General features: G+C 37.6%; 1 protein-coding gene across 4 annotated transcripts in view; it reads right to left on the bottom strand.

The window, feature by feature from the left end:
* DUSP16 (dual specificity phosphatase 16) overlaps positions 1-13,337 on the bottom strand; it is a 106,066-nt gene that overhangs the window by 66,980 nt on the left and 25,749 nt on the right. For 3 of the 4 annotated variants that reach the window (XM_015561674.1, XM_006760218.2, XM_006760219.2), the window contains exon 2: positions 6,319-6,415. The gene's annotated coding sequence lies outside the window, so the exon portion shown is untranslated. Of the gene's footprint in view, positions 1-6,318; positions 6,416-11,778; positions 11,787-13,337 lie in introns of all 4 variants that reach the window. The other variant, XM_015561673.1, reaches the window with a different exon arrangement.

Below are 13,337 nucleotides of genomic sequence, written 5' to 3'. Positions count from 1 at the left end.
AATAATGTTTATATCCAGGATCTCCCAATACTGTAAACCACAAATAAAATGCAGTGTGATCCTTCCATAAGATTTTTGTTGAATAGAAAGTTAACACCGTTTAGGTTAATGCTTTAACAACCTTCTTTAAAAGCTCTGTAATTTGTTAAAGTGGGAATATGATTTTCAACTCACTGTATATCTACATTCAGGTAATCTTGACAGAATTCTATGAGGAACCAGACCATTGCTTTCTTTGTAGCACAAGGAGAATCCCATTTTAAGGTTCTGCCTCATTCAAGTAAAGTTTAGTTGCTACAGTGCATGAAAGGAATCATTTTCCTTTAGTTGTCCTTTAATTTTATCTAGGGCAAATATGCACTGTGAACACTGTTAACAAATAAGAGCAAATGCCAAAAGGGATGTTCTGCCAGGCTTTTAACAATAGTGCTTAAAATGCCTCCTCGGTTGGGACAGGAGGCATTTTCTCAGAACACTGTATTAAGGGTATTTTGATTATACACACATATGTACATGGCCCCATATCAAAATAAAAATAAAAATGCAATTCATTTTCCACTTTCAGTGAAAATTTGGGACAGAATATGAGTAACTGCCAAAAAGCCAAAACGTAATTCTATTTTAAACCTTCTATACCATCAAGCTCTTTATTAAAGATACTCCTCAGCTATCAAGGTGACTAAGAAACTAGTCCTTAGTTCATCCTGGCTTGATGCCTGTGTCGGTGGCCAGAGCCATTTCATGCCTGGGGCACTAAAATAAATTAATTAAAAATTTAAAAATAGCTCAGCTGGCGTGGCTCAGTTGCTGAGCATCGACCTATGAACAGGAGTCTTGATTCCAGGTCAGGGCACGTGCCTGGGTTGCAAGCTCAGTCCCCAGTGGGGTGTGCAGGAGGCAGCCAATCAATGATTCTCTCTCATCATTGATGTTTCTCTCTTTCTTTCTCTCTCTCCTTTCCTCTCTGAAATCAATAAAAATATATTTTTAATTAAAAATGAAAAAGATGAAAATATGAATGAAAAACACCATATATTTTCATATCCTCTCTCTAATCCTGTCCAATTTTTTAATTAAAAAAAAGATAACATAAAATGGTCAAAAGATAGGGAAAAAAAGAAGAGACAAGAGTTTTAGAACTGGAAGTTACCTCAGAAATGATCTAAGACAATATTCTTATTTCACAGTTGAGAAAACTGAGACCTAACTGTCTCTAAATTAGCTCTGCAACCAACTGGGATACAGGTCTGTATAATCTCCCACCGAAATAAGAAAGAAAATGGATAGGGCCTTGTTTTGGGGGAACACTCAAAACAGTCTCCAGGCTAAAGAAAAGTTGTTTTAGCAAATTACTTAACAGTGTTTGTGCTTCCCTTTCTGCATATTTGTGCCACACACTTAGCCAGCACCCATCTAACTTCCCTTCTAACTCGCTAACAGAATCCGATTTTCCTGGGATACAAGCGACGTAAGCCCAGGAAATGATCCATGACGCGTGTTACACCAACCAGGGTCACCCCATTCCCCTTAGCCATACACTCACTTCCCTGGTCTTTCCTGTGGGTGGGGGCAGTCTTGTGAAACAGTTCAAGCAAATGACCCTAAAGAAAAAATTGAATGGCCGCTTCTGAGAAAGATCTTGTTCTCTGTTAGGGAAGCACAGGAGGAAAGATTGCTTGATCTGTCTGTCCCCTTCCTCCTCCTGGCCGTGAGAAGGGATGTGATACCTAAGGCTGAGGCAGCCAGTTAGTGAGCTGGTGGCAGTAAGTGGACACACAAAGAATGGCAGAGTTAAAGCCTGCAGAGACTGCGGGGACACTGCTGAGCAGCAGGACCAACCGTGAGACAACCTACCCTCAACTTCTCTGAACGCGTAAACAACTCATGGTTTAATCCTCTGTTGGTGGCTTTCTGCTAATTACAGGTGAAAACAGTCCTGAAATTACGGCCCACAGGCCACATGCAAATACAAATACTGTATTTGTTCCCGTTTTCTTTTTTTACTTCAAAATAAGATATGTGCAGTGTGCGTAGGAATTTGTTCATAGTTGTTTTTTTTTAACTATAGTCCGGCCCTCCAACGGTCTGAGGGACAGTGAACTGGCCCCCTGTTTAAAAAGTTTGAGGACCCCTGGTCCATAGTCCTGTTCTGCCCAATCTCATTCCCACTACACACACACACTGTTTATACTTACATGCAACTAAAAAGTGACAAGACTGTATTCTGCACAGTTAACAGAGACCAGTTTAAATACTTAATAGTGAGTACCTTAACTGTATAAACCTAGTAACATAAATGTCATCAATAGAGAAAACATTAGGGAAAAACATCATTTAAAATCATGTTTGTTTTTGATTACTGGCTTTGATCATTCTTGCTGGCATCTCAAATCCTTTATGGAATTAAGTACCACATAAATAACAAAACTGATAAATGATATCTTTTTTAACTAAACTCTTTCATCATAACTGTCTGTTAGTAAAAAATAAGTGTCAAAATTTCATTCTTGAATTTACAGCCACAAACGTGGCCCAGTCAATATTTTCACATATTGATGCTTATAACCAAAGCTTAGAGATCGACCCTCACTACACCAAACTCATGGCACTGCTGTCTTCTCCCATTGGTTATAGTAACAAGTTGAATATTGGCAAGACATTAAAAGTCAAGCTATCCAGTACCATTTTTTATTTCTTTATTTTTAATTAATATTTTTAATTTTATTTTTCCCACTACCATTTTCCAGTACCATTATTTAAATAGTTATCTGAACCATATTGTGATGGAAATCTTTCAAATAATGTTCATCTCCATGACTCCTGTCACACCCATCTTTGAACTTCCCCAGACCCCATTCTTCTGGTATCCAGCACCTGGGAGAGCCCAGCTCACCCATCTTCCTCTCTGCCCTCGATGCTTCTCTCCACTCTGTCCACAGCCCCATTCTGCCTAGAGCTGCTCCCATGAAGACTGCCGTCTACTCCATTTCCCCCTTTCACAGTTTCTTCTTTCTGACCTCACGTGTCTTGTCATCCCTCAGCTTCCTCAGAGAAAAAAGGTCAACAGCTTCCCCAGTTGGAAGGAACAAACAACTGCCATGAGCATCCCTGCTTCTCTCAAGTATGTTAGCATCGCTCCCCTGCTGTCACCCAAAGCAAAAATGGCTGCGTAGTCCTGATATAAACGAGTATGAACACTGCATTTTGTACATATATGTGGGCTCAGTGCTTTTATCGTTTAAAAACACAGGGAGAGAAAAATACTAATTTTTTGTTAAGTTGTAGTAAAGTGCTTTTACCAACTCTTCCCGTGTATATCTTTTATCCCGCCACTCACTCATGCTGTATGACCTTCCACCTAATATGGTCTCTGGGTCACCCGCACACTAGCATATTCCCGTCTTCCTTGATAATTAACCAGTTAAAACTGAAACATTACTTTACTGATACAGATGTCTGTATTAGGCTGCTCTAAAAATATATTAGGACACTGCAATAGTTTATATCATCATTTTCAAAGTGTGATCGAGAGACACCTGGTAAGAGGTCCTTGAGGCCATTTTAGGGAATCCGTAAGGTAAACATTAGTTTTAGTAATACAAAGACCTTACTTGCCTTTTTCACTCTCAGTATCTCATGAGGGTACAACAATGAATCCAGAGGATACATGATGATAATGTATCACTCTGGCAGCTAATAAAACATATGCTTGTATATATTCTTCTGTTTCTTAGAATTTTCTAAGGTAGCAAATTTAAAGTATAAATATGCATTTTTAAAAGAATTTAACTCAGTGTGTTCTCAGTACTTCTATTTCCTAGGCATAGCAATCTTTGACAATATCTGCTATATATAACTTCATTACTCATTATCATCAAATGAATCCATTGAGTTTAAAGAAAAAGAAAAGGGTGCAGGTTCGATTCCTGTGAGGGCACATAACTAGGATGCAGGTTTGATCCCCCGCCATGGCACATAAAGGAAGGCAACAGATCAATGTTTCTCTCTCTAAAATCAATAAGCATGTCCTCAGGTGAGGATTTAAAAAAAAAAAGAAAGAAAAAGAAACTGAATATTTTAATAATTGACATGATGAGCTCTTTAAAAGCAAAAGACTGTTTTCAAATTAGAAATGAAAAAGCCACTGAAGCATCATACAAGGTAAATTATCCGACTGCACTGGAGCCACACAATAGCTGAGAAACTAATAAAGCTTTGTATGACTGACACTGCTGAATGTCTGCTGGATGAAAAATCAGTAAAAGAAATCATGGCAATGCCACTTATCATTGATGCAGTATCTCATCAAATTAAATACTTTACTGCTAACTGCCTTAAGGATAGTACTTTTGCTTTATAAATGGACAAAGCCATAGATGTGGGGGAACTTACAGTTTTGTTTTTATTATGCCAGTATCCAAGCCAACTAACCATCAAAGAAGGTCTTCCTTTATGTGAATGCTTGGCAACAAATACCAGTGCTGCTGAATTACTCAAAGTATTAAATAACTTTCTGAATCTCATGATTTATCCTGAAACAACATGTTGATATCTGCTCTAATGGTACAAAAGCAATGGTGGACAAAATGCAGGCACTTTCATAAATCAAAGCAGAGATAACAAAACTGTACCATTAATAATTATATTTCCCACTATCAACCATTTTTTTAAAAACCAGGTCATCTTAACAATGTTTTTGATAAAGTAAAAGTGATAAATTTTATTAAACCTTAATCTTGAGAACTTGGTCTTTTTAACATTCTGTGTGATGTAATGGGAGGTACACACAAAAATCGCTTCTGCTGAATACCTAATACAATAGCTGTCTTAAGGAAACGTATGTATGCAAATTGAGTTGTGAACTAAACTACACACTTTTTTCATAGAATACTATTTTTGCTTAAGAGAATGATTGGAAGACACATTATAGCTTATTCAGACTCAGGTATTTGGCAAACATTTTTCTCTAAAATGAATAAAGTGAGCCTGACACTTCAAAGAAAAGCTGATGATATCTGTTGCCAATGAATTTGAGCTTTTGAGAAAAAGAATGGAATTTTGGAAAACTTGAACTCAACACAAAACTCTTGACTGCTTCGCAATTCTTAAAGACTTTTTTTTTTACTAAATTAATGGTCATATTAATGAATGTAATTTGTTAAATATTGTATAAGCAAATAAGTCGGCATTTGAAAGATCTGCACAACTCAGTAAACCATTCTTTTTTCAAATGACCAATGTCTAATGTTATAGAGTCACATACACATCAAAGATTCAATACATTTTTAATGTTACAGAGCACAAAAATTTCATTGATATAGTTTCAAAGTTAACATTGCAACAAATCTTTAAGAATCTATCACAATTACATGAAAAGACACTGAAATACTCCATGTACCCTTTTTCAACTATGTATCTGTGTATAGCTGCGTTTTCTTTATATACTTCAAACAAACAACATATACAGCAGACGGAATATAAAAGCAGGATTGAAAATCCATGTCTTCTATTAAGCAGTGCATTAAAGCTAGTGGCAAAATGTTTGGCAATGTCACACTTCTCACTGTATTTTTTGTTTTGAAATACTTTCTTCATAAAAGTATGTTATTTATGTTAACCTTTAATGAATGTATTATTTTTAAACTCAACACTTTAAACATTTCTCAGTGTCTTATATATTGATAGACATAGCCCACATAAACAAACATCTTTGGGGTCCCCAATAATTTTTAAGTGCACCAAAATGTTTGAAAACTGCTGGTTAAAGAAGAGCATTTGTAAATATCCTGTATAATAAAGTAGTAATATGCAAATTGACCATCATGCCCTCACAAATATGGCTGCCTATGACCAGGCTGGCAGGGGGCATTAATGAGGGACAACCAAACGACTGAACAAGCAGGCTGCGTGGGGCAACCAGGCCGTGAATTGGGTTAGTGAGGGATGACCAAACAACTGAACAGCAGGCTGCGTGGGGCGACCAGGCCAGCAGGGGGGCCATGAGGGACACCCAGGCTGGCTGAGGGGGACAGTTAGGGGTGACCAGGCCAGCAGGGAGAGCAGTAAGAGGTGATCAGGCTGGTGCAGGGGGGCAGTTGGGAGCGACCAGGCTGGCAGGTGGGGGCAGTTATGGGTGACCAGGCAGGCAGGTAAGCGATTAGGAGCCATCGATCCAGGATTGTGAGAGGGATGTCCGACTGCTGACATCCCCCGAGGGTTCCCAGATTGGAGAGGGTGCAGGCCAGGCTGAGGAGACCCCTCCCCCATGCACGAATTTCGTGCACCAGGCCTCTAGTGTATATATAAGAGGATAGGTACCTGAAATGAATCAGATGACTTCGGCTCCAGTTCTAGCAGTTCTTACTTGCTTTGAGATTTGAATAAATCACTTAGTCTAAGATCTTAGTTTTCTCATCTGTAAATGGATAAAAGACAAAATATGAAAAAGCAATTAATAACCTACAGGTATATATCACAAGGTCACAAAGTTAAAAGTTTTAAACAGTTTTTCTGACCATATTTTTATAAAATTCTCCTTTAAAATTATTACTAAAAGCATAACATAGAAAATGCAAAGTGGAGATTTTTGATTAACCAATTAGCTCAAATGTCCAACTACATAATTTTATCGTATTAGAGTTCTTCCCCTAGTTATAATTGGTCATGTATAGTTTAACTATATAGCTAAACTAATTATGATTATTTCCAAATATACACAAAGTACAAAAAATACTAACAAACCCCAAGGTACCCATTACCCAGTAATAAAAAAATTTGTCAATATTGTTTTATTTCCCATTTCTGTGTTTGTGCCCATCCTAAAGTTTTTTAAAACAAATATTAGTCATGATTTTACTTTACCTATAAATACTTCCACATGTACCTTTAAAATATGAGACTTTCTTAATATCACTATAATGCCATTAATATGGATAAAAACTTTATAGTTAATAATTCTTAAATAGCACCTAATACACACTCCATGTTATAATTTCCTCACTGTCTCCAAAAAAAATCTTTGTTAGTTTTTAGCTGGTTTGTATCATTAAAATGATTCTTACCAGTTCATTTTTAAGAAATACAAACTTTTTAGTAAACGCTAAGAAGAGAGAGGAAATAATACCATGCTTAATATGCCATGTGCAGTTTACAAAACAAAGTCAAGAACTATCTTCTTGAAGAACGTGCTTCTCCCTCAACCAAACAAGAGACAAAAATAAAAGAAACCCACGACCACATAGGCCATGCTGGTGACACTTCAATATTCTGAGAAGTCACAAGAAGAGGGCACAGATCAAGCTGCTCACGAAGAGACAGAGCTGATAGGAAACAACCACCTGCATTTTGGCAAAGATGAGGTCAGGTCAGTCACGGGATCAGGCAAGCTGGAGGTCAGGGTCCAGGCTCCAGAGTGAGCACACCGCTCCAACAAGTCAGGTAGGTGCCCAGGGCTGTAAGGCAACCAACCCCCTCCAGGTTTCAACTCAAAACTCAAAAACCAGTGCTTTAAAAGCTAGAGTCGTAATGGAACCAGGATCAAAAGTAACAGTTGTGAGAATTAATTTAATTTACTCAGCAAACATTCATCAAAAGCCCACTCTACCAGGTTATCCTAGAATGAGTTGTCTTTTTGTTTTTTTTTAATCCTCACCCGAGAACTGTTTATTGATTTTAAAGAGAGAGGAAGGGAAATAGAAAAACATCGATGTGAAGGGTAAACATTGATCCCATATGCGCCCAGACGGGAGATGGAACCCCACAACCTAGGTATGTGCCCTGACCAGGAATTGAACCCACAACCTCATGGTGTATGGGATGGCACGCCAACCAACCGAGTCACCTGGCCAGGGCTGGTATTTTTAAATGTATACAGCAAACAATAAATAGCATATACTTCTCTACATATGTCTTTCCACATTAATCTTAAAGGGAAGAATGAAGATATTTAATATTAATTACCTTGCCATTTACCATTACAATTTATAGTGCAGCCTTTTTCTGAAAATCACAGTTTGTCCCACTTCTCACCCAGACACTGAAACAAATCTGAATGTTACTGTTCTTCCCAAATATTTCTGAAGAGCACCTTAGCTTTTATCACACACATCACAGACCCCTAGCATTTATATCTACAATCCTTTTCTAAATGGAGTATTTCGTTTAGAAGAAAACCAAGGAAATGCGAAAGAATTTCCTACCTCCTATGAAGGCTTTCTTTTTCATAGCTTACCCAAGTGCATCAGAATATACTGGAGATGAAGACTGCATATAGAAAACTTTTTTGAATGATTTAGTTCCATAGATACACACACAATATAAATCCTTTTTTTAATCCCTTACCTCAACTTCACCTATAATTTTTTTATGTTTAAAAGTCCAGAAAGAGTGAAGCAGAGGAAACATATTTCTTTAAGAATGCTCGTGAAGTACTTCATAAATGTGTCCAAAAGCAAGTAATAGTTGTTAAAAAAAATTTTAATTGACACTGTAAAGGGCATCTTCTAAACAACAAAACCCAGCAGTCAGGTCCTGCAGTAAGAACCTAGACTTCCCCATTTCAGAACTGACACTTAGCTTCAGGTTACTACTATTTGTAGAGAGTAAAAATCCCAAGTTTAAGGCCGTATTTCCAATGAGACCATTAACTTCCCTACAAATCTTTAAGGAGATATGATTAAGCACATGAAACACAACACAGTCCAAATTTACTTTTCGATTCCTATACCATGTGGACAAGACCCAGACAGGATTTGCCTTTTGACCTATTTTACCCATCTGGTAATAAAGCTGAATAGCTTACTTATGCTGTCTATACATCTTTGTTTCCTGTGCTGTCTGTCATACAAGGTACCATCAAAACAAACTGTCCTTGGAATTTATCCTCACTTCAAAACACTACTGAGGGGGTGGGGGGAAGGGTGTCCCTCAGCCCAGCCTGCACCCTCTCACAGTTCGAGACCCCTCGGGTGAAGTCCGACTGCTGGCTTAGACCCACTCCCGTGGGGTCCTTAGTGCTGCTGTGGAGGTGGGAGAGGCTCCCATCACCGCCACTGCACTCCCAGCCATGAGCCCGGCTTCGGGCTGAGCGGCACTCCCATTGTGGGAGTGCACTGACCACCAGGGGGCAGCTCCTGCATTAAGCATCTGCCCATGGTGGTCAGTGCACGTCATAGCGACTGGTCATTCCACTGTTCGGTCGTTTTGCATATTAGGGTTTTATTATATAGGACTGTGACATTGATCCTTAATGGAGAATCTAACGGTTAGTCTAAGTATACAGCCCAGTACATCACAACCCTAAGTAAATTATAAACAATGATATTAACCTCACACAAAAACATGAGACTTGTAGCAAATGGCAGCAAAAAAAAAGAACATAAATTGTTGATGAGGAATTAAAAACTCAAAGCTTATGTGCTTCAATCTAAAAAACATTATGTAGGTTTCATTTTTAAAAATTGGTAAAGATGAAGTTAATGTGTAGACTTTTATTCAAATTGGTTTGGATGGCAATAAATATTAAGTTATATCGTTAACATTATTTATCAGGATATGATGGGCAAATAGGTTATTCACAGAGTAAGTGGGACTGCAACTAGCCCTCTATAATTCCCTGACCCTGATTATCTTCACAGAACACCACCACTTGACATTAGCTTTCCAATGTAATGTTTACTTGTTTGCTGTCCTCCCATCTTCTCCCACTAGAAAGTAAGTTCCATAAGGGCAAAAAAATTGTCCTTTTTCCACTCTATGCCCAATTCCTAGAACAGTGTCTGGCACATAATAGATAAATCTGCTGAATGAAGAGATGAATGAATGGCCTCCTCCTTTGACCTCCCCACTTCCTTTCCTCCATACACATGTTAACGATCCTTTAAAACTGGGGTCAAATTCTATTATCCCTATGAAGATTACCTCCCCTAATCCTCCCATCTCCTTCTTTGTACCATGAATTTGGCACTTCCCTGCTGTCTGATCATTGTTTTGTCTTTGCATATGTACATACCTCCATTAAAATTCTTATAAACCTCTCATTAAAGGTATGGACCCATTCCCCCAACTTTTGGTGTCCACCTCAGTACATGTAAATAGTAAACCATTTGTAAGTTTTTGCTTGATTGATTTATATCTGTAGTTAATTTAAAAATAAATTAATAGTTTCAACTTTTTATAACCTATCCTTCCCTTTCCAATAACGCAATTAAAATCACAATGGGTCCCCCTGTATTTTAAATTTGTCTTTGGCAATTTCAAGTTTTACCTGCTCATATAATTATAACTTATGCTCATAATTTATTTTTTCCATCCTTCCTCCCCCCAAATTAAAATGTTTATGTAACAAAAAAATCTTGTGACTTTTTGGTGATATCTATCTCACCCCAATCAAGAAAGAGGTGAAGTTTCATTACTCTCTTCTTGTTGCTGAGTGTATAGGAGGATATTTTCCCCTTTATGCCTTTTTCCTGTCATGCCAAGGTGTATTCTATTTCCTTCTTTACTGACCATATCCCTTGGAAACCACATATATATATTTATTTATTTATTACCTGTCTTTGGTAATCTCCTTTAGATACTTCTTTTTGGCCACTCCTGATCCCTCGAATCATTTATTTGATTAAATTTCCAGGTCCCTCCTAGTCTGCATGAGAATGGCCTCTTCTTAAAGCCTGAGCCTGCTTCTTTAAATCCAGCAAACTTTTATGAACCTCATCCCTTCACATGGCCAATCCTTGATTACCAGGGCTAATGAAATGTACAAAAATATCAGATTACCTACAACACACACACAAGCCCACAAAAAAAATCAAGAAAAAAAATGACATCTGGCTTTGGAATATATATCATATGTGCCTTTGGGCAAAATTTAATTTATTATGTTTTTCCTTAAGCCAACATTATTAACATTTTCTTTTATGATGGTGGATATCTGCTTTGGTTTTAAATCTTGATGTAGTTAATTAAAAAAAAGTATCAACTGTGATTTTTCCTATAAAGCCCTTTTAACTAGTTTTTTCAACCTGTTAAAATCTGTCATAAAATCTGGTTTCTGTTTTCCCTGATTTATCTTCTCCCCTTTCTTGGGATTCTGATCCAAATCAACTTTCCTATGTTAATTTACTGCTTCAATTTAAAGTGCTATTTGCTTGCGAATGCAAAGCATTTTTAAAAATATTAAATGTCCAGGGAAAACATCACTTTTTTTTTTTTAGATATTCCAGAAAAAGTTGGTTTCTAAGATAAATTACACTGCTAATTCCAGCAAATTATATTTAGTAGGATATTATGATTGATTGAAAAAAATGAATATTGGACAGCAAGTCAGCTTCATCAAGACTTAATCCCATAGCCGAAACTATGGAATTAAATTCCCAATATAGGCATTTGTAGAAAATAACATCAAAACAAACTCACACATCAACCCTGGCCCTTCTGTCCCCCAGCCTAAATTCTGTACCCACCTCAGACCTCATCTCTGCTTCACTTCTACACATAAGTTTTAAATGTATAAGAAACAGAACTGAGTTAACAGGATCATCTCTGTTGGCCCCTTTTCAGTTACTGCCATTAAGCTTTTGGCCAGAGACCCCGCATCCTCCAGTTTACATGACTATTTTTACTTTACAGGTACTCATCTAAATGTAGGTTTATAGTGCTTGAACTGACTTTTTCATACACTAGCCACCATATTACCAGCAGAATTAAGAACAAATTCATTTTTAATTTTCTCCCATGTGGAACTTTGATAAGTACAAATTATTTTACCTAAAAACCAACTTTTTGGGCTGGTGTAATTTAGCCCAAATTCTTACATAAGATGTTAAATATTACCACCACCCCCAATTTTTTAGACAGCAATCTTCCATGCAGTCCTCAAACTCAGTCAATTCTATAACTTTTTTTTTTTTAAATCTGTGCAGTGCCTAGTCACATTTTGACTAAAATACCTACATAGACCCCTAAGTTCTCCGTTTTTCAATTTACTTCTCCAGGTTGCTGCCTTCACCAAACACAGAACTCCACCAGTCTCAAAATTACGGTCTCCCAAGCTGGGTGTCTACCAATGTACATGATTCTCAAGGAAAAAAAATAAATTAAAAAATAACTCAACTGGTAAGAATTCTTTTCTTCTTTTAAAAATTTACCTGCACTTTTAAAATCTCTTTGCTTGTTGGAGTTCAAAATAGTATCAATCCTTTGAAGAAACAGTTGTCACCTATGGGCACTCTCAATCCGCCCCATAAAGAGGCATTTTTCTGGCGGCCCAAGAACCCCAAATAGGAGTCATAAGGTCTTTCGTGGATGGTAAATTTCACACACACACTCACACACACACACACACTCACACACACACACGCTCACACACACCAGAAAAAGAAACATACCTGGTCCACACAGCACCACTCAAAATGAAGACAAAATAAAATATAAACCAAGCAAAACAAACTCAGCATTTAAGTGCCCTAAGTCGTATCAGGTGCCTGTCTCTTGTCTCTCTGTCCTGAAATTTGCTGCAGAACAATTTCTGAGACTTGGTTTGCAAAGTTCTTCTGCTTTCACTTTTCCCTGGCTTCGCCTGTTCAGATGTATGTTCTCTCTTTAAAGACTCTTCTGCTTTTACCAAAGACAGTCTGTCTCCAGGCTCTCTCACCCACTTTCTCTCATTTCACTTTATCTTTGTTAACTCCTTTGATGTTGTCAGAAGCCTCATATGGTGGCAAAGGCTTCTCACGGGGTCTTTGTAATCTTCAGTTTCACTCGGGAGTTGGTGTTTCTTTGAAAGTCACTTTAAAAAAAAATACAACCTCACACATAGGTATGGAGACCTTATTCTAAAAGGAAAATTAATTCTAAAGGAAACACAATGCATGTAACTGACACAGCCTGCTGGGCATCCTGTGCTCTTCCCTTAGCAACTGGCAAGGGGTTGGCTCCATACGCGTTAAGCTCACATAGAGAAATTCTCACATGTCATCTGATGCTGGTAATTCAATATATTTAAACTTGTGAGTTTCTAAATTGAGATGGGAAAAACCAGAAGAATTGAGGTGAGTGCTTAGAAGAGTGAGGCACATACACAACTCACAATTTTTCTGCACAAATGGCCACAATGTGGTGGTGAAAACCACAGCTCTGCCAGGTTTCAATCCCAGCTCAGCCACTTACAGGAAAGTTAGTAACATTTTTTCTGTTTTGAAGTTTCTTCATCTATAAAATGAGGGTTATTTTGAGGGTTGAGTCAACACAAAAAAAATACATTAGTATAGGGTTGACGACAGAGTTAGCCTCACTCAGTGTTAACAGTAGTAGTAGAAGTAGTGCACATGGCCTATTTA

The sequence above is a fragment of the Myotis davidii genome, unplaced genomic scaffold (genome assembly GCF_000327345.1).
Source record: "Myotis davidii unplaced genomic scaffold, ASM32734v1 scaffold1017, whole genome shotgun sequence".
Lineage (NCBI taxonomy): Eukaryota > Metazoa > Chordata > Mammalia > Chiroptera > Vespertilionidae > Myotis > Myotis davidii.
Note: the sequence above shows the minus strand (reverse complement) of the source record. Positions and strands in the feature narration are given on the sequence as shown.